At 46.5% G+C, this 22,845-nt stretch overlaps 1 protein-coding gene across 2 annotated transcripts in view; it reads left to right on the forward strand.

Annotated features, from left to right (window-relative positions):
- The first annotated feature begins 19,174 nt into the window (after positions 1–19,174).
- LOC116951673 (vasorin) overlaps positions 19,175–22,845 on the forward strand; it is a 37,929-nt gene continuing 34,258 nt past the window's right edge. Inside the window, exons 1-2 of one of the 2 annotated variants that reach the window (XM_076073743.1) lie at positions 19,175–19,508; positions 20,297–20,382. The gene's annotated coding sequence lies outside the window, so the exon portion shown is untranslated. The remainder of the gene's footprint in view (positions 19,509–20,296; positions 20,383–22,845) is intronic. The other variant, XM_032970483.2, reaches the window with a different exon arrangement.

Genomic DNA, 22,845 nt, shown 5'->3' on the forward strand with positions numbered 1-22,845 from the left:
TGCACAAAATATAACGAAACGGGCATGGTGCACCGAAATTCTAAACGTTTTGCGCATGCAGTAAATCTGACAATGAGCACTGCTCACAAAAAAAAATCACTTATCGCATTTAGTTGACGGAAAAAATGACGCCAAAATCCAATAGCATGTTCTTTTTCTCCATGAGACTTAAGAGAAAAAGCCAAAAAAGGATATTATCCGTGCTTGAAAAGTCCAATGTGACCAAACTTATCATCGATTTGAAACTGCAAATGTAACTTTAACTATACGGGGAGGAGGAGGAGGGGGACGGGCGGGTGGAGGAGGAGGAGGGAAAAAAGTCAATTGAAAGTTGGACGTAAGTCAAAGTTTGTCCATAGGGCTTTCCAAAAGAATGCAAGTGCTCTTTTGTGTTGGGCAGGGCGGGGGGGCGGGGTGGGGAGCGAGTGTCGGCTTTATAAATGGCTCTATAATTGCGCACACATGTGTGCCTCAAGCTGTGGCCCATTAATTGCGAGATTTCAATCGAAACGTCTGCGGGAATCTCTCAAGGTCACGGCGCGCGCATTTGTTTAATGCGTACGCGAGCACCGAATATGAGCCGCCACTTGCTGCTGCTGCTGCTGTCAGTTTCGGATGCTGTTACCTTCCTTTAACTTCGGGAATGCCCGGCAACTCTCACGGGGGCAGCTTTTGCCCGAGCATCCCGGTACGCTGGACGTTTCGTTGAGCTGCGGGACAGGCCCGAAGGCCTTTTGTGCTCAAATGAACAATGGGAGCCGCCGCCACGGTGGTAACGGGGTCAGCTAGCGCACCGGCCTTGCAAATCCCAGAGATGGCCGGGTTGGTTTAATAAATACATGGAAATACCTCTCGCCTCTATCCACTCTGCAGTATACGCAGGGGGCACAATCACGGTTGATGTGGCAGGTCGCGTGTGGTGGATTAAAGTGTGGGTGCTACCACCTTTTCCAAGACATCTAGCCAGCGTAAAAGAGATTTACACAAGGCAGCAGACATCGCGGCTATCGCGATTTCCACCTGAAGACGGGCGCTTGTGTTGCGTTCGAAACGTCGTGATTTATTTTGTTTTATTTCTACCCTACGTGACTTTACCGAAAGAACCAAAGAGTATGGATTCCTGCAGTCACGAAAGCTTCAAACCAAGATTGAGATATACAAACCAAGATTGACATATACAAACCAAGATTGAGATATACAAACCAGGATTGAGATATACAAACCAAGATTGAGATATACAAACCATAATGCAGAGCGGTTCCCTTGAGCTCCCCTCCAGTGGCCGTCTAGAACGCTCTTCCTCCCGATATTAGGAATCCATTGGAGCTAAGCACTTTGACATCTAGATTGAGAACTCATTTCTTTTCAACTGATTTTCCGATTAAGTTTGTTGTCCTTCCCCCGGCAGCTTCGATGAGCACGGTTCGCTACGTACGGTGCGAAAGAAGTGCAACACACGTACATTACTTCCTGCAGCAGTGACGTGAGCAAGCATTTGCAGGGCTGCCCCGTAACCTTAAAGAACACACTCGCGGCACAGTGGCATGTGCATTTCACAGGCATGGTATGTGGACGTTGCATTGGCTCTCGGGTTGGCCGAGGCTTTGTGTAAATTCACAATGGTCGCTCCTTTGCCATTCAAGAAGAGATGTTTTGACAACAAACGTTTTAAAGAGCAATTTCAGATTATAACTGCACATCCAATTATTCGCAAAAGCTGCACTGTACAGGCTGTTGGGGTAAATGCTGTTAGCAAGCACCCTATGATGGCCGACACGGCACACGAGGGGATGGGTGGCCAGCACCACACCCAGCCGCCTTTGTCTCCCTAGTGGCGATGTATACACACCGCACTAGGTACTCATTGAGGCTGAGTCGACCTAGGGGAGGTCCAGAACTGGTGCAGATAATATAATATCGGAAGGAAGAGCGTTCCAGACGGCCACAAAAAAATCATATGAAAGCGCTGCACGATGGAGCCTAGCTGAATCCTAGCCGAGCTCAGCAACTGAGTAGCACACACATTTTTAAAAAAAAATGCTCGCGGCTTCTTTTGCAATGAGCATTTTTTTGGTGATGGATGCAGTGGCCAATTTGGTGGGGTCCTGATATCGTGGATAGGGGAGCAACTTCACCTCTTTCGCATATACCGGACGGCGTTGTGATACCACAATAGCGGCATCATCACGCGGGCGGGCTTAAAGGTCCACGCATCCCCGTGAAATTGAACTGTCAAATGCCATGTGCATGATAAGCTAATTCAAGTCACACTGGCCCATTAATTCTTGTATGTTGAAAATGATTGATGGGATAACAATTAAACAAATAAACTTCACTAAAAACTAGTTTTCATTTTACCGGGTAAGGCCTACTGAGCCATATAGCTCTTTTTCAGGCGCGACCTGGACACAAATGATAGCTCAACGGAAGTGACTTAACACGTGGAAAATTCCAGCAGCCAAATACTCCAAACCCATGTTGATTCTGAATATGGAGGGAAAAACCGGAGGACCCGGAGAAAAATCCACGCAGCCGCAACATGCAAACTCCAAATATGCAAGCGGTCGGGGTAGGAATCGAACCCACGCACTCCTACGTACCAGGCGAGGTAGTTAATATCTCGACACCGTGACGCGCAAAATGACGTGCCGATGCTGCTGCTTTGGCAGTGGTGTGCAAGCACAATTGACAAAATAACTCAACAAATGAGTCAATAACACTGGTAATATATATATGTAATAACCGATGGTTCGGGCAATGTCCCTTCTTCACAGTATATATATAGTTCGACGTTTTCGGTAATGCCTCTTCTTCACAGCACATATACATTGCCTAAAAAGGTTACATATTATTATTATATATTTTTACTTAAAAAAAAACTATTATTGACGAATGTGTTGAGGATTTTTTTTAGCTTGTTCACGATTAAGGTGAAATACCGCTGAAATCAATAATTCGTTATTCTCACTTAAAAGTAATATTATTGTTTGTGCCACAGGCGTTACATTGCGCGACCGAGATTGATTCCCGTTAACGGCCAACACGAGTGACGATTATCTGAACCGGTTCTGGGCCTCCCCTAGGTCGACTCAGCCTCAAATGAGTACCTGGTGTGCTGTGTAAACATTGCCAGTGGGGAGACAAAGGCGGCCGGGTGTTGTGCTGGCCACCCACCCCCTCGTGTGCAGTGTAGGCCTTCATAGGTGCTCACTAACATCACTTGCCCCAAAGTCTGGTAAGGCTATACGGGGGATATTGTCTTTATCTTTTTTTAACATTGTGCTGCAGTGCACACGATTTTAATTTAACGTTACAATTATATTTTTAACGAGCCAAACAGTCTTTGGCCTTCATGTAGCCACTTGGCGTGATTTCCAAGAAAACCTCGAACATAGCCTGAGGGGTACAAGGTGAAACAGCTACACTGCCTTGCGTAAACAACGTTAACAAAATACAAATCACAGTCAAGAGCCCGGCATGGAAAAACACTCTCACCGAGTCTATTTATTTCACAGATATTTTCAAAAAGTATTGGATGGAGAAAAAGAGGCTCACAAATGAATGGAGAAAATATGAACCGTCCGAGAGAGTCACTTGACGTCATTGTCATTATAACAACGGAACGGTGACGAACTGCACACAATCATTGCGGAATTTAACAAACAAGCCGCCAGCAAGAGTAGCGCGAAAGATCAATACGAGTGAAACAAAATTAATTGCGCGACACGTTTGCTAAACAAAAAGGATACAGTTTGACGAAAGGAAAAACGGGAAAACACGACAATGTGTATATATAATATCTCTAGAACGATTATTGAAGATGAACCTGGATCAGAACCTCGATGGAGACCATTTTTTGGAAACTCGCATTTTTCATCATGTGAAGTCGCGTTCCAATGTTCCTAACTAGGAGAGGTTTGGATCAATGCAAAGGACGTGGAGCATCAGCTGAGAGGTGCACAAACAAAATATGGAGCGATGCGTTCTGGGAATTACACTGAAAAACAGGAAGAGGGACACTTGGATCACAAATAATAAAAGTAAGTGGACGTAATAAACCATTACACTAACCAATTTTTTTTTTATTTTACCAGGTAAGGCCCACTCGGCTTTCGAACTATTTGCCACAAGCGACCTGTCCACAAATGATAACTCAACGAAGTGGCTTATCACGTGGACATTTATACCCTACAGTATTTGGCTGAGGACCGTTTACTTTTAACCCCACTTAGAAGTCCGTGAGCTTGGGTGGAACACATCACGAGAAAGAATGATGGCCGAAGGAGGGGGACACACCTCAGAGCACGACCACTGCAGTACAGAGATGGAGCGATACGATTCACACAGGGGGCGTGAGTGGGATGGATTGTGGCATCGCATCACCATGAGGGATGGCAACGACGGAAGGAGCCCATTCGGCAGTGGATAGAACATGTCTGCTTGTATATACTGTTTCAAACAGGTTGGACGTACGAGTGCCCAAAATGTTCCAACAAAATTAAGCAAACTAAAAATATGGAGTTTATATTTTGAGTAGATATCGTTTGTGTGCGCACGCACGCTATATATTTATATATGCACACACATTTGCTGGTTCTCTGCTATTCCTGTCAGTGTCCACTACAAAATGAGGGCAGAGGCGTGACAAGGGTGGAATCAATGGGGTATTGTCTGCATGCGGCCTTGCAGAAGGATGAACAGAGGAACGTTTAGTTGCTGAGGTGACCATGGTCAAGTGAGTGTCTTAATTCAGATTTTCCCACACTAAGCTTAGACATAGCCATGTCAGCCCTGTGGCCCTGTTTAGTGCTGCTCGATTATCTGCAGTTGCATTTTCCATACGGTTGTTTAAATGGAATTGAGTATTTGTTAGTTTGTGCCGCACTCCCGTTACATTGTTGGCATGTAATGTAACACATGTCCTGTTGTGAACATATCCAGCGTGGTTAGACGTGAGGAATGTTGGCCTGTTGTAAATTTACAACAAAAATGTTGCACATCAGCCTTGATTATTGGATCAAAGTGTCAGTTCAAAATCTCACAAATTCCCAGGCCCCTCTAGATTGAAGTGCAAAATTGTCAAAGCCAGAAGGCACGCTGAGAAGCTAAGGTCATGACATTTTGGCAAAAAGACTTGCATCGTGGCCCCAGTAATCTCTTGCGATCCAGAACGTATGACTTAGTTGCAGCATATGATCGGTCCTCACAATCGGATAAATGTTTTTGAAACAGATGAAATATACTCTTTGGTTCTATTCGGTAAAGTCACGTAGGTAAAAAAATAAAACAACAAAAATCACGACGTTTCGGCCACAACACAAGTGGCCTTCATCAGGTGAAGGGACTAGACTGTCTAGAGGACAAATCTAGAACAGATGAAATAATTAATGAAAAACAATACACACATTTTTGGAATTCAATACGGGGTTTTGTCTTCTTCTTCTTCTTCTGCTTTTACAATTCAGTAAAACTGAACAATGTATTATGGCTGCGACTTGGCTACTATAAATGTCCGTGTGATTGGCCACTTCTTTGAGCTATTATTTGTGGCCAAGACGCTTCTAAAAATAATCGATACGACTCAGTGGGCCTTACTTGGTAAACTTACTCATTGTTTTTTTTCGGTAAAGTCACGTATGTAGAAATACAATAAAATTATATTAAAACAAAAAACAATCACGACGTTTCGATCACAACGCAAGCGATCTTCATCAGGTGTCAAGAACAAATCACGGAGGTAAATACAACAAAAAGATGAGAGATGAGAATTCAACAAACCTGAAAAAACATTATGTGAAGCACATCCAGTCAGGCCAACAACACAGTGAGACACTTCCTGGCGGACCACGAATTTCAGAAGAGTGTTAAATTTCGTGTTCAACCTTTGGATTGCACATACCAGCATAGATAGAATGAAAAATACGAGGTACACGGTCAGTAGAAATACATATACAAGTTCACCAAGAGGTAAGGAGGGAGGAAAGACGGACAGGGAGGCACTCCTATCATGTTTTTGTACTGTTTGTTGTTGTAACGTTCTGACCCGCCCCTACTGGGCATCTGTGATAAAAGAGCTTCTCAGATTCCTCCAGCATAAGTAAATTAAGATTCTAATTCTGAAAACACGAGCCCCTTGGCATGAGCACAACAGACTTCCCCATGTTTACCTCGAGCAAGCAGCGATCTCTGATTACGTGTAGAACTTTCCCACCCACTTCATATCCAAATCCTACCTTTTCCCGTCGAATATTGATTACCGGAGCGTAACTTTTAGTCAATATACGCTCACAACGGAGAGTCAAAATCCATATACTTTACAGCGGTACAGACGACAGCCCACGCTCCAGACCATATCGGCAAGTTAAATGAACCCAAAAGTTTTAGGTGATCTACAAAAAGTTCAAAATAATCAAATGTAAACGTGTAAAGGTTGCAGCCCTGTAATAACTTCCTCACGCCAACTGCTCGTGGAAGGGCTTCCACTTAGACTCTTAGAGGGAGCTCGGGAGAGCTCCTCTTAGAGGGCATTTTGGCCTACTCCTTTACAATATTACAATAGCCAGACTTCTTGAGAAAATGGTGGGAGTACCCACACTTTACCCCACCACACGCAAACCTGCGGAATCACTCGCCGTGGTGTGCCCATTGATCCTGCTCGTTGGATCGGGGCAGGGCAAGGCCAGGCAGGGGAGGGGAGGGGGGGTTAAGAAATGTAGCCAATGTTTCAACTACCACACCTGTTGATGGAATCGAACTTGTGAACGTCTAAATTGCAAGCCTAACCATTACACCATGGCGGCATTCCTAAAAATAATAACCATCGTTTGTTGTCCTTCCCCCCCCCATACCTCCGATTAGCACGGTCGGCTACGTACGGTGCGAACGAAGTTCAACGTACACACGTACACCATTTTAAGTGGCTTAGCGAGGATTTTTGCTGAAGCATGTGAACTTTCTAACACCAGGGCAAAAAGGTCTTGTAGCCCTGAAAGACCTGTGGTGCATCTGTCACTCGCTACCCAACCCGTCGCATGATCACACGAGGAGGGGAAGAGCAGGTCTGAATCGTGCGACACTGCCCTCTTAGCTCCTGTGGGGAACGCACGTCGGGTATATCCGCAGGGCCACCGCTTTCGATCCTTAAATGTGCGAACCAGCAGTGTACACAGGTGGAGCCGGTGATCCACCTCGCGTTTAATCAGTGTGTCCTCAATTTAAACGAGTCCACGGTTTTAAATGTTTTCTGCCTGTCCAGCCCATGCGGCAGGGGACACGTGTATCCATTTTTTTTGTAGCGTTATGTTACGTATATATTGACATGATATAAAAAAAAAACATTGTGTGGAAAGGCTTACACTCTTTCGGCCCCATCACCGCTTCTCACGTCACATGTGGATATTAATTAAGAAATGCCCGTGTGCGTATTTTTTTTGCGGCAGAGAACTGCGCAAGTCAATGGGCATTTGTGAGTCTCAACAGATGTCTGTTGAGGGATGCACAGAGGTCTTCTGTTGTCGTGCTGGACCCGTCAGATTTTTCAGCTGGGTTTATCATGCCCCCTTGTCCATGTGCTCACAATGGCTTTGACCCCACAAATGTTGAGCCCTGAGGGCTGTTCCACGTCGTCGCAAAGGAAATAGCATTCGTTGAATTAAAAACATAAGCAACGTTTTGGAGGCAATAAAAAAAAACAAAAACTCGTTTTTCTAAAGAAAGAAAAGTAGATCATTATAAATGTTACAAATAGAAAATTGACAAGGAAAACAAATCGTGAACGTACATGGATTCTGTAACGCTGCAATAGAGAGGTGTAGACTTAGGAATCACGATAAGAAAGAAAAAGGGAAAAGTGGATAAGAGAACATGAAAGTTAGACATATTTCATTTTCATGTCGGATTGGACAGAGCATGATGGTAATGAAAGCATGGAGAAATGCACGCTTGGAACTCAAGTAAGAGACACAGAGAGGGGTACACGGAGCATGCAACAAACACAAATCAGAGCCATTGTCTTCATCCAGCAGTGGATAAATCATAGCGTCATCTGGTCGAGCACCAATTGGGTCGAGGCTCAAAAGAAAGCCGTCCCTTGGTGTGGACCAATCAGTTTCAAGGACAATGCATATATTATCATAGTATGTTTTTTTTGCATTTTAACTGCAGGTATTGTGGTTAATGCAGACATGAATCCTTGTAAAAAGGTTTCAGTTTTGTTGCCAGAAAAAAGGGGAAAGACCCTATTATTAAATCATAGCTGTTCGTGAAGATGACGAAAGGAAACTTAGGTCTACTGTGGTCTGGCCCAAATGTTCTTGCTCGGGGAGGTACAAGGACCATGGCCAGAGAAGCCAGCCGAGGCAGGCCTGGCCTTGCTGGGACAGATAGAGGGACGGGCAGATGAACTGAGCTCACGCATCAACGTTAGTTGTAAAGCATCACAATGTTAAAAGACACAAATAAATGGCGTACGTTTTAAAATTGTATTCACCATAAAAAGGAAGAAAAAAATAACTTGCTCGTAATTATACGCGCAACTTAAATCCAACCCACTGTATTTATACGGTCCGATAAGTAATGTTTTAAAAAAAAACTGTTTTTAAAAACACGCGTTAATTAAATGTACCGTACTAATAATGGAAGAACTCCACGACTCCAAGGGACCGTGGTGATTTACAGCCAACGTTAGTTGAGCGTGGACAATTAGACCCGAGCCGATACATAACAAATGCAAAAAATAATGTTTAAATATATATTTATATTTTTAATGATAGAATATAGTCTTGTCATCAGTATGACATACGTATACCACGTTTGCAGTCGATACCACATTGGAAATTCGGTAAAAATTGAGTTACAAGATTTGAGGATAAAACAATGACGACGACAACAACAATAATTAAATAAAAACGTGTAACAACAACAGACAGAGTGAGTTAAATAAAAGCGTGTAATAAAAGAGCAGCGGTCATTACTTATTTTGCCTGGTGACATCGGTTACATAAGTACACAGTTGGGGGTTTTTTTGGGGAGTTTTACAAAGTATTCGTGGTTCTTATTGCAACGTGGGCCGCTTCCTTTACGAGGGACACCCACCCCCACTTCCAAACTATGGGCAGATTAATGCACTGCTTCTCGTATTAAGTCCCTTTTTTCCCACGAGAACGTTGGACAAGGATTCACTCGATAGAAACACACTTGTTTTTTTTTGCCACCCGTGCACCATTTCCCACGTTTTTAATTCAGTTCTCTGTATTCGAATCCTGACACACAAGTACACTGCAATAAACACCGCGTGTAACGTCACAACGAGATCGTTGAATGCACGCAGCTTTTCCCAGGCAGGGCAGAGCAGAGCGAGCAGGGCCAGACACATCTGCTATTGCTAATAATCTGTGACCTCAACGCAGAATGCTTTTAAAATGAGCTGACGGCTAAATGGATTTAAAGGGGACGGCTTGGTTTGGCCCCGCGAAAGGCAAACCCCTCGCCCCGCCCCGCCCCCACCGCCCATTCGCCGCCCGTCTCTTCCTATTCCAGAGCGCAGTGCCAGGCGCATCTGGCCTTCCTAACGGTCAACTCCTGCAAAGATTCCCATGGACGGGCGTCTCGGAGCCGAGTCCACTGGCAAACCCCAGCCTGTTGAAAGCTCCCACGTGCAGCGTAGATTGATGCCCGCGCTCGATTCCTCTTCGTGCAAGTGGGGGGGGGGGGGGGGGGGGAAGAAGGCGCTCCCCACGAGATGCGTTGCCGATTGGTCCGGTTTAGTCCCTGTCACTCAAAGAGTGGCCGGTTGGCTGGCTGATCCAGGCACTTTTATTATGGAATCCGAAGTCGCCGCATGGTTTTAAATCTAGATTGAAAACTCACTTATTTTTGTGTGTGTTTAGTTTGTTGTGCCCCCACTCCACCTCGCACCTCCGATTAGCACGGTTGGCGATGTACGGCGTGAAAGAAGTTCAACATGCATGCATGCGTACGCCGGAGAGAGTGGTATAATCGGCTGCTAATAAGGGAAGCAGACGGGGTGTTTTGAGTGCAGGTCACAACAAAAACAGGGAACAAATTGCTTTAGAGATATTCATACCAACGAGAGTAGAAGTAGGAGCATAATCTGGTATTGTTTTCAGAACTGCCATGTGCAACGTATTTCTGTAGGCAGTGTCATAGTAAGGGTTAAAACTTTGCAATGGTTTTAATCCTGGCAGCCGCCTGTGATTAAGCCGTGTTCTCAAGATTTAGTGCATTGCTGGGTTCGGTCCGTTCACCAAATGTTACAAACGTAAAAAAAAACCCAATCATAATAAATACAATTCCCAGTTTTGAAATTAAATATAGAATTTTGACTGTCGTGCAATGGACATTTCTCTGAATTGTATGTGCTGCCCCCACAGTGTGTGTGGATAAGAGATTTAAAATATGGTCCCACGATATCTAAATATATATAGGTCACGTTTTGAACAATGGCCCTTCGTGGCCCTTACTGTGCTATGAGGAAGGGTTATTACCCAAAACGTCGCCTATTCAATATTTGTTTTCCTCTTAAGGCCACAGTGTTATTGACGAACGCGTTCTTTTTCTTATTTGGTTTGCAGTCTAATAGTGCTGACGTACAGACACGTCCGTTCCCGCTGCACAACACCCTAAATAACACATATTCGTCGCGTGATATAACGTCGAGCGAGGAAAGGAAAAAAAAAACCCATAACGGAATAACATAACTTCGGGGGAAAAAAATGTGCCAAACATAACACGAAAAACATGAAAGGGTGTTTTTGTAAATGTGAATTCATCGGGGGTGACAGCCACGTTTTCTCACTGCAGCAGTTTAGGATGACGCTTAACACCAGATTTCCAAAACATTGCGGGGAAGGGAGAAAAAAAGACGCTCCGTGGGAGACAACAGCGTCACATGATGAGTTTCGTGGGACGCATGGAAGGCGGGGAGAGTGAGGGTGTTTTGGCGTTGTCTGCTAATCAGAATGTTCTCCTGCACTCAACACTTACCCACTTCGTCGCGAGCATTTTTTTCAGCTGAGTGGGTGATCACGTTCTCAGTTCGTCAACGCGGTCACTTAATTGGACGCGAAGAAAAGAACGTTGTTCGTGTTATGGTTATCGTTCGCGAAAGGTTCCACCCCCCCCCCCCCCCCCCGCAAATGTAATGAACGCGCTGACACTCTTGAGGCCTTGGTGATGTGTTTTGGTCCTGCAGGTATAGAGGAACTGTGCATCCACGCGCAGAGTTCGTGGTAGACACGTGGACACATTTCAGCTGCGGGTTCTAGCCGGTACGAGGACCCGGGAAATATGTCCGGACCCGGAACATCGCGTCCAGTGAACCTCTCGCTGTGGGCCGTGGCCACTCCGTTACGCGTCGAACTCCGCGAGTCGACCGGGGACACGGAACATATTCAATGAGAAATTGAAGTATCTCAAAGCGCTGCACACAGAAACAAAACCGCACTCGCAAGTACAGATACAATCTAAGCGAAATAGATGACAATAACAACATCAATGACTACACTCGAAATTCCAATAAAATGAAGAACTGTGATTAAAGCGAATAATAATTACCGAGTTATCCAATCAGACAACAAAACTGTTTTCCCAAAATTGAAGGCACGGGGAAAGCCTGCAGTGCATATAGGTGAGTTTTAAGACGTGATTTAAAACATTTAAACAGACTCAGAATCCCTAATGGACGGAGGAGAGGCAATGGAGAAACGGTGCGTCTCAATCTAATCTAATTTAAGGCTGCACTGCGAGGCCTGCACAGGTGGGAGCTCACCCGACAACACGAACCGTGGCCGTGGTGTTGGTGGTAGTGCAAGACGAACGATGACAATGATGAAGATGATGGTGCGCCTTGCATCACCGCATCGCGCACTTTCAACTGTGATGCTTTTGAGGCCGTCTGGAATGCTCTTGAAAACTATTTTTTTAGAACACCTTTTTGCGTTAAGTTTGTTGTCTTTCCCCCCACACCTCCGATTAGTGCGGTTGACTACGTATGGCGCGAAAGAAGTTCAACATCCATAGGATAGATTCCAACCGCACCTCCAATTAGCGCGGTTGGCTACGGTGCGAAAGAAGTGCAACATACATACATGTAAGTTGATGTAGGGATAATGTGGGGGAGGGTGGGGGGGGGGAGGCAGGCTGGTGGTCAAGGACTAAAATCAAATAGAGCTTACCACTGAAAGCTAGCCGTAGCCAGGAATCGAACTCAGGTCACAGAGCTCATTTCGGTGCAGTGCAACGAGACATTACCACCGCTGCACTCTGCTCGTGCCTCTTAGTTTTGTGATAAAGGAGCTGTATGGTTGTATTGTGGCGAGCGAATGGTGCGCATTGTTTACGAAAAAAAAAGTCACCCGGGCCTCTTGTGAAGTTTCACGGGAGGCTTGAGATGTGTTCGCCGGCGCTCTTCCGGCGCTATTCAGGTTCAGGTCACAGCGTTGACGCTGGCAGGTGACAAGCGAGGCAGCAACCGTTAACAAGAGTCTCCGTGCCACTCACCACGAGGAACGCCCCCGCGGCAGCCTGCTGACAGACTTTACATCGTGAACCTGATGGATCATCGGTGTAGAGGGATGCGACCAAAAACAAAGGTATTTATCAGTAGACTGGATCAATCGCCTCCCGTGGTAGTTCATTTTCTGTGGTGAATTCCCAAGGTGAGGCCGTGCTCGGATACGCACCCGTCACAAAACAACGAGCGTCCCGTGGGGTTTTTGCCCCTGGCACGGCAAGTTAGCGATGCCCGGGCGTCGGTTGCCATCGGCGCGCTTCGTAAAGACGGCGACGGAGGCGGCGGCGTCAGCGCCGAAGGAAGCTCGTCAACTGCTCGTGCCACCTACAGGCGTGGTTAACAAGCAAACAAAACAACTCAACACATTTGTCAACAACACTGCGGGGCCTTAAACATGCACGTAATAGGCGACACTTGGGGCGGTGACCCTTCTACCGTGCACACACAGATCGGGAGGCCGGAGATTATAAAATGGATTATCAGAGTTTGAGACTGCTCTTTAGACTATGGGGCATAATGAGTATTCCGTTAAAACACAAATGTTTTCTGATGAACAGTTTTCAAATTGCCAAATGAATAGTTTACACGCGTAGTAGCTACTGAGTAACAGATACACCCTTCAACAATCAAACAGTATTACTAAATTAACGCATTTATATGAGTGGCTAAAGAGACCACACAATCCAGCAGCGGAGGAGGACAAAGTTCTGGGGTTTGTTTTATGTTCCCCCAAGGGTTGCGACACATTTTTGTAATCGTTCTCCTTCCTTCATTCTGAATCAAGCACTTTTTTTTAATTCTCAGCCAGATCTCCAGCGTGGTCTTTCAATTGCTCTCGTGTCCCAGTTTACACGACGCACGTTTGAAGGATTTCAAGTTTCTTTTGGCCCGAATTCGACCCAAAGGTGGAGGCATCATGGCCAAGAAGTGTTCGTCTCTTTTAGGAAGGTTTAGTCCGCCGTTTTTTTTTAGGAACAGGTGGTCGGATTTTGGTCATAAACTGGACTGCAGATCTCAGGAATTAGAGGGGTTCATCAAGGCCATCAGTCAAGGTTGCTTCATCCTGAGGAATCCCAAAGGCTTCTGTTTGCTGTGAATCTGTCAGCGAATGCACCGAGTGAGGACTGTTTTCGTTTTTTGCACAGGTGAAAACCACCAGCACACCTTGCACCAAACGCAACGGTACATCCACAGCAATCGCGATGCTTCAACGAGGCGCTGCCTTATGTTGGCGACAGAGGCTTGAGTGACAATTGATCTCAGTAGAGCTCCTGCAAAATTAGATAGGGGTGCTACTGGACATTTGTGGAAAAGAGCTTCATAGCTCATGGAATTCCTCCAGTATAAATATTCTGATTCTGATACCAGTGTTCGCTTCACCATCCTGCACTGACCAGCGTGGTGAAGTATGGTCAAACGCCCCACCCCCCCCCCCCAAAAAAAAATGTAATGCAACAAATGTGTTTCATTAATTATAATTAAATTGTAAATTAATCTCTGTGGTGAATAATCGATTCGGAAGTTGACTCATGCCAGTCGGGTTGCTTGAGGTTAATGTGCCTCTATGAAAGGCTGTTGGGATAATAATGTAATTATGTTTTTCAGTACCGTAATCATAATTTAGAGCCATTTGGTAATCCACTTCTAGATGATGGCCTCCCCACGCCATGTCAGCCGTGGGGGGGGGGGGGGGGGGGGGCGGGGTGGGTTGTTCGACCATACTTCACCAGGCTGGTCAGTGCAGATATGTGAACGGCGCGGGGAAGTGGAACCCAGGGTTCAGTTCAGATATCACTCATCACCAACGTGAGCGATGACTGGGAATCGCGCTGAGATGCCGGGTTCATGGTGAGACGCACGAACCCCTGTGCTGCCGCTTGACCCCGCTATTTTGAACGGGAAATAACGACGCTGTTGTGCATTCATCTCCGTTGCAGATAATCACTTGGTAGAAGTTGAGCGGTTTGTGCGTGAGAGATGCACGTGACACTGCCCGGTGCTCTTGGGGGCAGCAATGATACCACGACGCAACCGTGACCTGTCGCGACACGGGGCGGGGAAGCGGCACGCGGTTACCTGCAGCTCCCGACCCGCTGTGCGCCAACAGCACCGGCAGTGGGAAGAACGCGCGCCACGGTAAACAGGCTCGAGGGAAGCCCTCAGTGTGAGCGCAAAGGCCCTTTTAAATGCCACTTGCGAAACCACGCGTCACGGTTACTCCATTTCACCTCTTAGCACCACGTGTCAATAGGTAAGGTGGTACAACTATAACCAAGACGTTTTATTTTACCAGGTAAGCCCCGCTGAGCAATATAGCTCTTTTTTTTTCATAAGCGACCCGGCCACCATTGATTAGCTCAACGAAGTGGCTTGTCATGTGGGAATTAAAAAAAAAATACTCTAAACGCATGTTTCTAAATGTGGAGGGAAAGACCCGGGGAAAAAAATCGACGCGACCACGGCGAGAAACATATAAACTCCAAATATACAGGCATCATCAGAGTCGGGATTGCACCAACGACCTCCTGTATACCAGGCGAGGTAGTTAACATCTCGTCACCGTGGTAAAGAGATACAGCCTTGGCAATGTCTTTGCTTAATGCCGCCGCCTCTCTAGAGGATGTTTTTGGCCTACTCCTCCACGATGGTCAGACGTCTCGCAAGCTAGAGGTGGGGGTGTACCAACACTTTCCCCCCACTACACGTTTCGATCTGCCCATGGACTAACTACGGTGTTCCCATTCACACCGCTGGGCTACACATCTCAATGACGAATCGTTATCGTCAACGTCTCGCTGCAGTGGCTCGTGCGCGCGCGCGCGTGTGTAGGTGTTGCAGACAAAACGTTAGAATTTGCAACACTTTGAAAAAAAATAAAACTACGCACGGCAGCTGCCGACAGGTTTCTCAGCCGAAGTGTTTTATAGTCTGCTCATGATCGGGGCTGGCGAGCAGCGAAACGACCATTAACAAGGACGCCTTCTTCTTTGTGGGATTGTTTTAGCGCCGCATTCCTAATTTATATCCGTGGCTTTTTCCCACACTTCTGCCTTTCCCACCGCCTCTCACTCACTCTCCCTCTCTCTCTCGGTGTCTCTCTCACCCCCTCCCCTCCACTCTCTCACTCTCGCCCTCTCCGTGGTTGCTGCTTTTCTGCTGCTGTGTCCCCTCTCTCCACACTGGCCCCGTCCTCTCCAGCTGTAAAACAAATTAAACATGTCTCCCGCTGGGCACGGAATAGTCCAACCCCCCCCCCCCCCCCACATCTACACACACAACGACGCACACCTACCACACATAACAACAGCTCACAGCGACGCACACCCATCACACACAACAGCACACAATGCACACCCACCACACAACGTACTCACTACAAAGGCACACATGCACAACACTGCCTTGCACACAGGCATGCACACACATTAACTCTTTTCATTTTACCAGGTAAGGCCCACTGAACTATATAGCTCTTTTTTTTTAGAAGCGACCTGGCCACAAATGATAGCCCGACTAAGTGCCTGATCATCATGTGGACATTTATAACAACCAAATACTCTAAACGCGTGATGTTGATTCTAAATGTGGAGAGAAAACCCGGAGAACACGGAGAACAATCCACGCGACCACGGGGAGAAGACACAAACTCCAAATATACAGCAGGCGTCAGGGTCGGGATCCAACCCACGACTTCATGCATACCAGGCGAGGGAGTTAACATCTCTCCACCATGACGCCCCATACACACACATGCACACACCCTTGCACACGGGCGCACACACACACACACGCAAACACAGAGGCAGGCACACTCATACACAGAGGCACCCCCACACAAACACACAGGCAGGCAGACTGGGCGGGCTTGTGGGTGGGTGGGTGGAGGGGATGGGAGGGGGAGTGGGCAGAGACAGCGCATTTTCCCACAGCTCCCCGATGGGTCTCTGTGGGCGGAGGGAATGGGGTGGAGGGAGAGAGGGAGGGAGGGGGGGGGTCCGTGTCACTTTTCAGAAACTTCCCACACTGGGCCACTGACCAGCGAGACTTTAAGAGCATTGGAATCCATTTCCGCAATATATAACCATCGACTCCCCAACCACCGCCACCACCACCATCCCTCTCCCCCATCGCAGCCACCCACCCCTCCCCATCTCCTCGACTACAACTGACCAGAAACAGCTGTTTTGATAAAAAAAAATTTTTGCAGCGCAAGTTGAATTGAATGAATCAAGGGAGCTTAACCCCCCCCCACCCACCCTGTCATCCCCGTAGACGTGATTAATTCTGAGGGCCATTTATCAAGTTCAATGACTGGCTTTTTTTTTACTATTATGCAGATATCAAGTGCAGAAAGAGGGGGGCGGTGGGGGGGGGGGCTCCGCTTAACGCGGCAAGGCTATTGAGGTGGCTTTTGGTGGATGCTCCCTCCTTCAATTTGTTTCTTGTACTTGTTTGGACGGTGACAGCACCCCAGCGTTTTTTTTTCGCCCTCGGGTATCTGAATGATAGCTCGGGGGTTTTTTTTTTAGGCATTCATCGGAAAAGGGCTGGCCAGTTTATGTCATTGTTATGTTAGTTAACGTCTTTTAAACAAGTTGCGGGGTTTTTTTTACCCACTACCCCGCTTCTTGCTCCCTCCTCCCTCTTCCCCTGCCCCCCCACCCCCCCGCCGCCGCCGCCGCCGCCGCCCCTTCCAAGTTCCACTCCTTCCCACACTCAGCCTCTAATTCCCACCCTTATTCCCTCCAAGAAAGATGAGTTATTTATTTATTATTTTGTTAATGCGGCAAGACAAATTCTACTCTGGAGGCTGATTGCGATGATTACAGTGCGCGCGCGTATTGCGATTGGTTACGTAGTTTCGGTGACGCAATGCCGTTTTAAGTTATGGAATCGTATTGTTTTTTTTTAATTATCACAATATAGTTGATACTGTTGTGTAAACGGCAATGCTGTGATGTGCTGTTATATTATTGCATGATCTCTGTGTTTAGTTTGTTGTCTTTCCCCCGCACTTCCGTTTCGCACGGTTGGCTACATACGGTGTAAAGTTCAAAACATATACCATACGTGGCATGCACGTAGTCATTTGCTTTGCACGCGGCATTTAAATCAAACACACCCCTTACACAACAAATTACTCTATGCACGCGGTATATGCAGTGTATGTATAAAGTAGCATCGAACAATATGCATGTTGAACTTCTCTCGCACCGTACATAGCCAACCGTGCTAATCGGCGGTCTGGAATTAGCCATCTCCTGCAGAATTGACGTTAAAGATCGATTGATCTAATTCGCATTTGGGTGGAGCGGTGGCGTAGTGGTGATCTGAATTTTATTCTCAGCCACAAACTAACATCAGTGGTGAGTGATATATGAACAAATCCTGGAAACTCCCACTCTCCCCGCTCCCTCGAACCTATAAAAACGATATATTTTATTTTTTTCAGGTAAGGCCCACTGAGCTATATAGGTCTTTTTCAGCAGCGACCTGGCTATAAATTATAGCTCAACAAAGTGGCTTATCATGCGGAAATGTATAGCAGCCAAATACTCTGAACGCGTGTTTCTAATTGCGGAGGGAAAACCCAGAGGACCCGGAGAAAAATCCCCGCTACCACGGGGAGAGAGAGAACATGCAAACTCCAAATATGCAGACGTCAGGGTTGGGATCGAACCCACACCCTCCTGTATACTGGGCGAGGTAGTTAAAATCTCGCCACCTCCTTCACTGATCAGCGTGGTGAAGTATGGTCAACCTGCCAACATTTTTTGCAATCTATCTGTACAACAGACACGAATTCATTATGTGTTGCTGCGGGGCATAATGTGTACCAACATGTGAAAACAGACCTCCGTTCCTTTGGCTTTCCACAACAATATTGTTATTATCCAGCACCAACCAATGCTGCAGGATAAGCCAATACAGACTATGGTTATTGTTTTTATCGGTATGTGGAGACACAATGGAGAGGTCTGTTCATGTGTGCTATGAATAGATACAGTTATAGACAGCCATCGAACAAAGACGGCCACTTGCATCGCACACTTTTGGATGCGCTTCTGTGGCCGTCTGGAACGCTCTTCCTTCTGATATCAGGAAGCCACGAGAGCTATGCACTTTTAAAGCTAAATTTAAAACTAATTTCTTTAAAACTGATTTTTTTGTGTTGTTAGTTTGTTATCCTTCCCCCAAACCTTCAATTATCACGGGTGTCTACGTACGGTGCGAAAGAAGTTCGACATACATACATCAATTATTTCTCTGTGGTCGTGAGTGTTGGCACGGCCGCCCATAGGTTCGTGGAGGTCCGTCGCAGAACGCGTTGTGGGCCACTCTTTTGTGCAAGGTCCGGGACAAATTGCCCCTTCTGCTCCCCACTCTGGGCGGCCCTGTCCCAGTGTTGGGATGCGTTCGCATGTCACCAGGATTATCGCTCATGCAGAGTTTTGATCCCAGTCCCGCCTAAACCCTAACCTCTGCTTGACCTCTCCCCAGCCCTGGGGGCTGAGCGTTGTGAGACTGTGCAGCATGACCCACGACAGAGCCCCCGTTTGCATGGGGCGGATCGCCTCGCCCTGCCATTGGAGGGGGGACGCGTGGAGGCGGGCGTCGCTTGACTGATGCTGCCGGGAGCCCCTCGTTTTGCTGCCTGCCTTCACGCACGACGACGAGGAGGGAGGGCGGAGGAGGAGGAGCGGCGTTTTATCCACACCCAGTGGCTTGCCTGTGGTGCGCATTTCGCCAGTTGTCTCGCTTTTAAAAGTCTACGCTCACCGGAGTCACGTTCACACTGACCCTCCGCAAGCCCTGGTGGCAAGCCTCTAGCTCTGCACGTGTCTTCTGCACGCGCGCGTGCGTCGCTGGTGTCGGAACTCAGCCGTTATTACTCTTCGCATGTAGACTTCACGCGTCCTCTGCAGACTGGCAACCGCGCCTTCCTAGCAAGTGCAAAGAACCTGCTGAGCCAGAGGTGAGTCGAGCGCGCACCCAGCACCAAACGTCGCTTTGCTGTTGCCGCTGGTAATGCTGCCTCTGCTGCGCGCGCGACGTGACTTTGTGTGGAAGCCCTGGGCAGGACATATCCGTCCACACGGTGTCCGAGACGTGCAGAAAACAGCGTGCTTCTGGCTGTTGTCAATAAACTCTAGACTGTGGCCTTAAAATATAAATAATAGACGCCGTTTCGGTAAACGGCCGTTCTCCATAGCACATGCTAATTGCAGATGTTTGTGAATCGACTGCGAATGAAAATGCAGGGTATTATTTACACCTACCTGTGCTACTCTCTCGTGTACACGGTGCATACGCGGTGGGATATCAATGGTAGGCTGGTAATGATTATTGAGAGATGCAGTGTATGGTTATGCATTTAATAAAAAAATACTTTAATCAAATTCCAACACGTGTTTGTTCTAAAGTGTCATGCACTTTAGGCAGTGCATAGAACATAAGGAAATGTATTAACATTAAACATAACACTTTAAACCTCAATGTGTAGACTTCAAAGTGGCATTGAGAGGTGGCGTCATAGCTGATGAAACTAATTTTAATCACTGCTGTAAATTTTGTTGTCTTATCCTGAGAGATAATGGGCTCTGGCAATTTAGACATAGGCGAATATATGCTAGGCATTCCACACAAGTATTCGCCGACTGATAAATGACTTTCTTTAAAAAAAAGTAAGACGATATAGGTGCAAATTTGTTAGTGCATTTCCTGGTAAATACACCAACTCAAGTGTTGACTTTAACCCGTTAGGAACTCACTGGATCCCTCAAGCCCTGTACATTGTCTCGTCACAAGCTGCCTGGGTTGAACAGGTGTGATTGAAGTTCCCAAAGCAGGTAACCACAGTCCCACACCCTTAACAGACACCACTCAACTCCACACTAAGCTTGCAGTACAATTCGAGTTGGACTTACACGGTCTCTAAATGCAGCTGCATCTCAATGTTGTTGTTTTATAATACAGCCCTTCAACTCTTCATAATAACATCACATTTGCCCTGCATTCATATTGAATGGTGGTTCCGGATGGTCTTGTTATGAGAAAGCTTCTGCCGCAGTTCCCCTTCGCGTTAACTTCAACCACTGATACCTGCACCCTTTTTAAGGACGCGGGTCTACAAGGTCGACTGTTTCGTCTCATCCACACTGCGCTCAACCACCATACACTGCAGGTCACAGCACCTCCCTCTATGCTTCTTCCCTCCTTACCGCTTCACTTTGGAATTCCATCCAATCATCGATATTTCCCCCAAGTTCTTATAATAACCACGCTAAATTATCTATTACTTTAAAAGCGCTGTTTGTTGCTGGTCGATTGGCGTCATGGGCCTTTAGGCTGATACTCAGCAAGTGATGTGAGAAAACAACGAGTGGGCTTAAAGTCCTGCCAAGGCTTCATGAGTTTGTAACACAGCCTCGTAACAGTGTACAAACTAGAACAACTTTAAAAAAAATACACAGCGATTGATTGCAATAGTTTCTTATTGGAAGCATCTCTTATATCCGCTATTGCACGGGGTGGATGAATGGAACGTTGCGTCTGAGAATTGGGACTTGCGTTTCGTGTCGAGTCACAGCATACGTGAACTGTGCAGACCTATGGACTGAATTCAGGAGTTCGATCCCAAAAGTCGTGCACGGATATGCAGCAATGTATACCGTGGCAGATTTGTGGTACCAGATAAAAAGGAATAAAGGTGCCTTGGTCGGACCCTTGTCAGCCTCTGATAGAATGGAGGTGGCAGGGTTTTGCTCACGCAGTAAAAACCAAACGGGCTCTGTGATAAAACCAGTGACAAAGGGCTTCTTCTAAGAGTGGGTGTGTAACTTGGGCGTTCTTACCACAAAGCAATATTAATCCAGTACAAGGTAATTGTTTTAGTTTTTTTCTCAAGTACTCTTCTTACAAGTTACAAGTGTTAAAGTTCTGGAAACGCACAAACGTTTCAGTGTACACAATTGATATATGTGATATTTATAAATAACGGCTGGCTTCAGTTTTTCTACATGTGTGGTCTGAAACTGCAAATTATTCTGGATACAAAAGATAGGGATATATTTTTTAATTATACGTTTGCTGTTTATGTATTAATCATCATGCTTATCATTTTGTAATTATAAGCGTATTGGTGTTGTCACAACTGGAATGCATATTTTTAAAAGTGGTTGGTTTATGTAACTGTCGGTAGATCCAGAGCAATTTTAAATATAACTGCAGGCTTAATGATTTTGAGAGAGTTTAATCACCCAACCTCCCCAACAATACCCACGAATAAAAATAATCAACTTAAAATTCCAACGATACTTGAAAATAGGAATGATCAAGGGTGTAACACACAACTACTCAGGGGTTATTTTTATCCAGATTTGTACTGTCAACGTCTCATTGCCCTCACGGTTACAGGCCAATGTCTAATGATTGTAGGAAGATTGTCCTTTAATAAAAAGGTGATACCAGTTCTTGGTAATTTCCGTAGTTTGGTTGCCGTATCTGAGGGTCTTCTGGAATGCAAATTACTTCCCTCTTTGCCTGGATGTCCACGGAATAATTGTGATTATGTCGACGTAAAATCTGAATTAAAAAAACACGAAACCCTTAGGCTCGTGATTTGTCTCATGTTAGGGTTGATCTAAGCATGCCTCGGCCGGGTTTCATTTCCAATTAGTAGCAAATGGAATGGGTTTGTAATTTGAGCTGGGACCACATTGCAGCTGTGTCTGCCCCTACACAGCAGTGGCTGTGGGTCAATTGCACCGAAGCGTGGCGTGGCTGCCCCTCCAGGAGCACCTTAAAACCTGCAAAACCAGACCTCGCTACGTCTGCGCCCAAGGCGGCGGTGGGGTCAGCGCAAATACTTGAAGAACTGGGCTGCCTCGAAGGAAATGTAGCTCAGTTTTGCTTAAGTGGTGGCGCGGTTCCAGATTTGGAATTGTGGGTGGGGTGCACTTTCAGTGAGGGTTCAGTCAGCTTTAATTGAGTAAATGAGTAAGCTCATCTCGCTCTACCCCCTTTCACGTATCCTCCGCTCCAGCAACAAGGGCCTTCTGTCAAAACCCTCAGTCAGCCTTCGCTCAAAGGGAGGGGGGGGGCACTCCTTCTCTGCTGCTGCCACCCCCCCCCCCCCCCCGTTGCCTGGAATTCCCTTCCTTTGGCTGTTCACGACTGCCTAGCACCTTACCCTGTTCAAGTCCAGGCTCAAGACTCTTCTATTCTATGACTGACCCTCCCTGTGAGGTGTCACCATTTGCACTTATATCATAATGTCGCCTCTGCCCCTAAGCATGTTACCTGTCTTTCCC

The sequence above is a fragment of the Petromyzon marinus genome, chromosome 43, assembly GCF_048934315.1.
Source record: "Petromyzon marinus isolate PM22_M1 ecotype Great Lakes invasive population chromosome 43, UKy_Petmar_22M1.pri1.0, whole genome shotgun sequence".
Classification (NCBI taxonomy): Eukaryota; Metazoa; Chordata; class Hyperoartia; order Petromyzontiformes; family Petromyzontidae; genus Petromyzon; species Petromyzon marinus.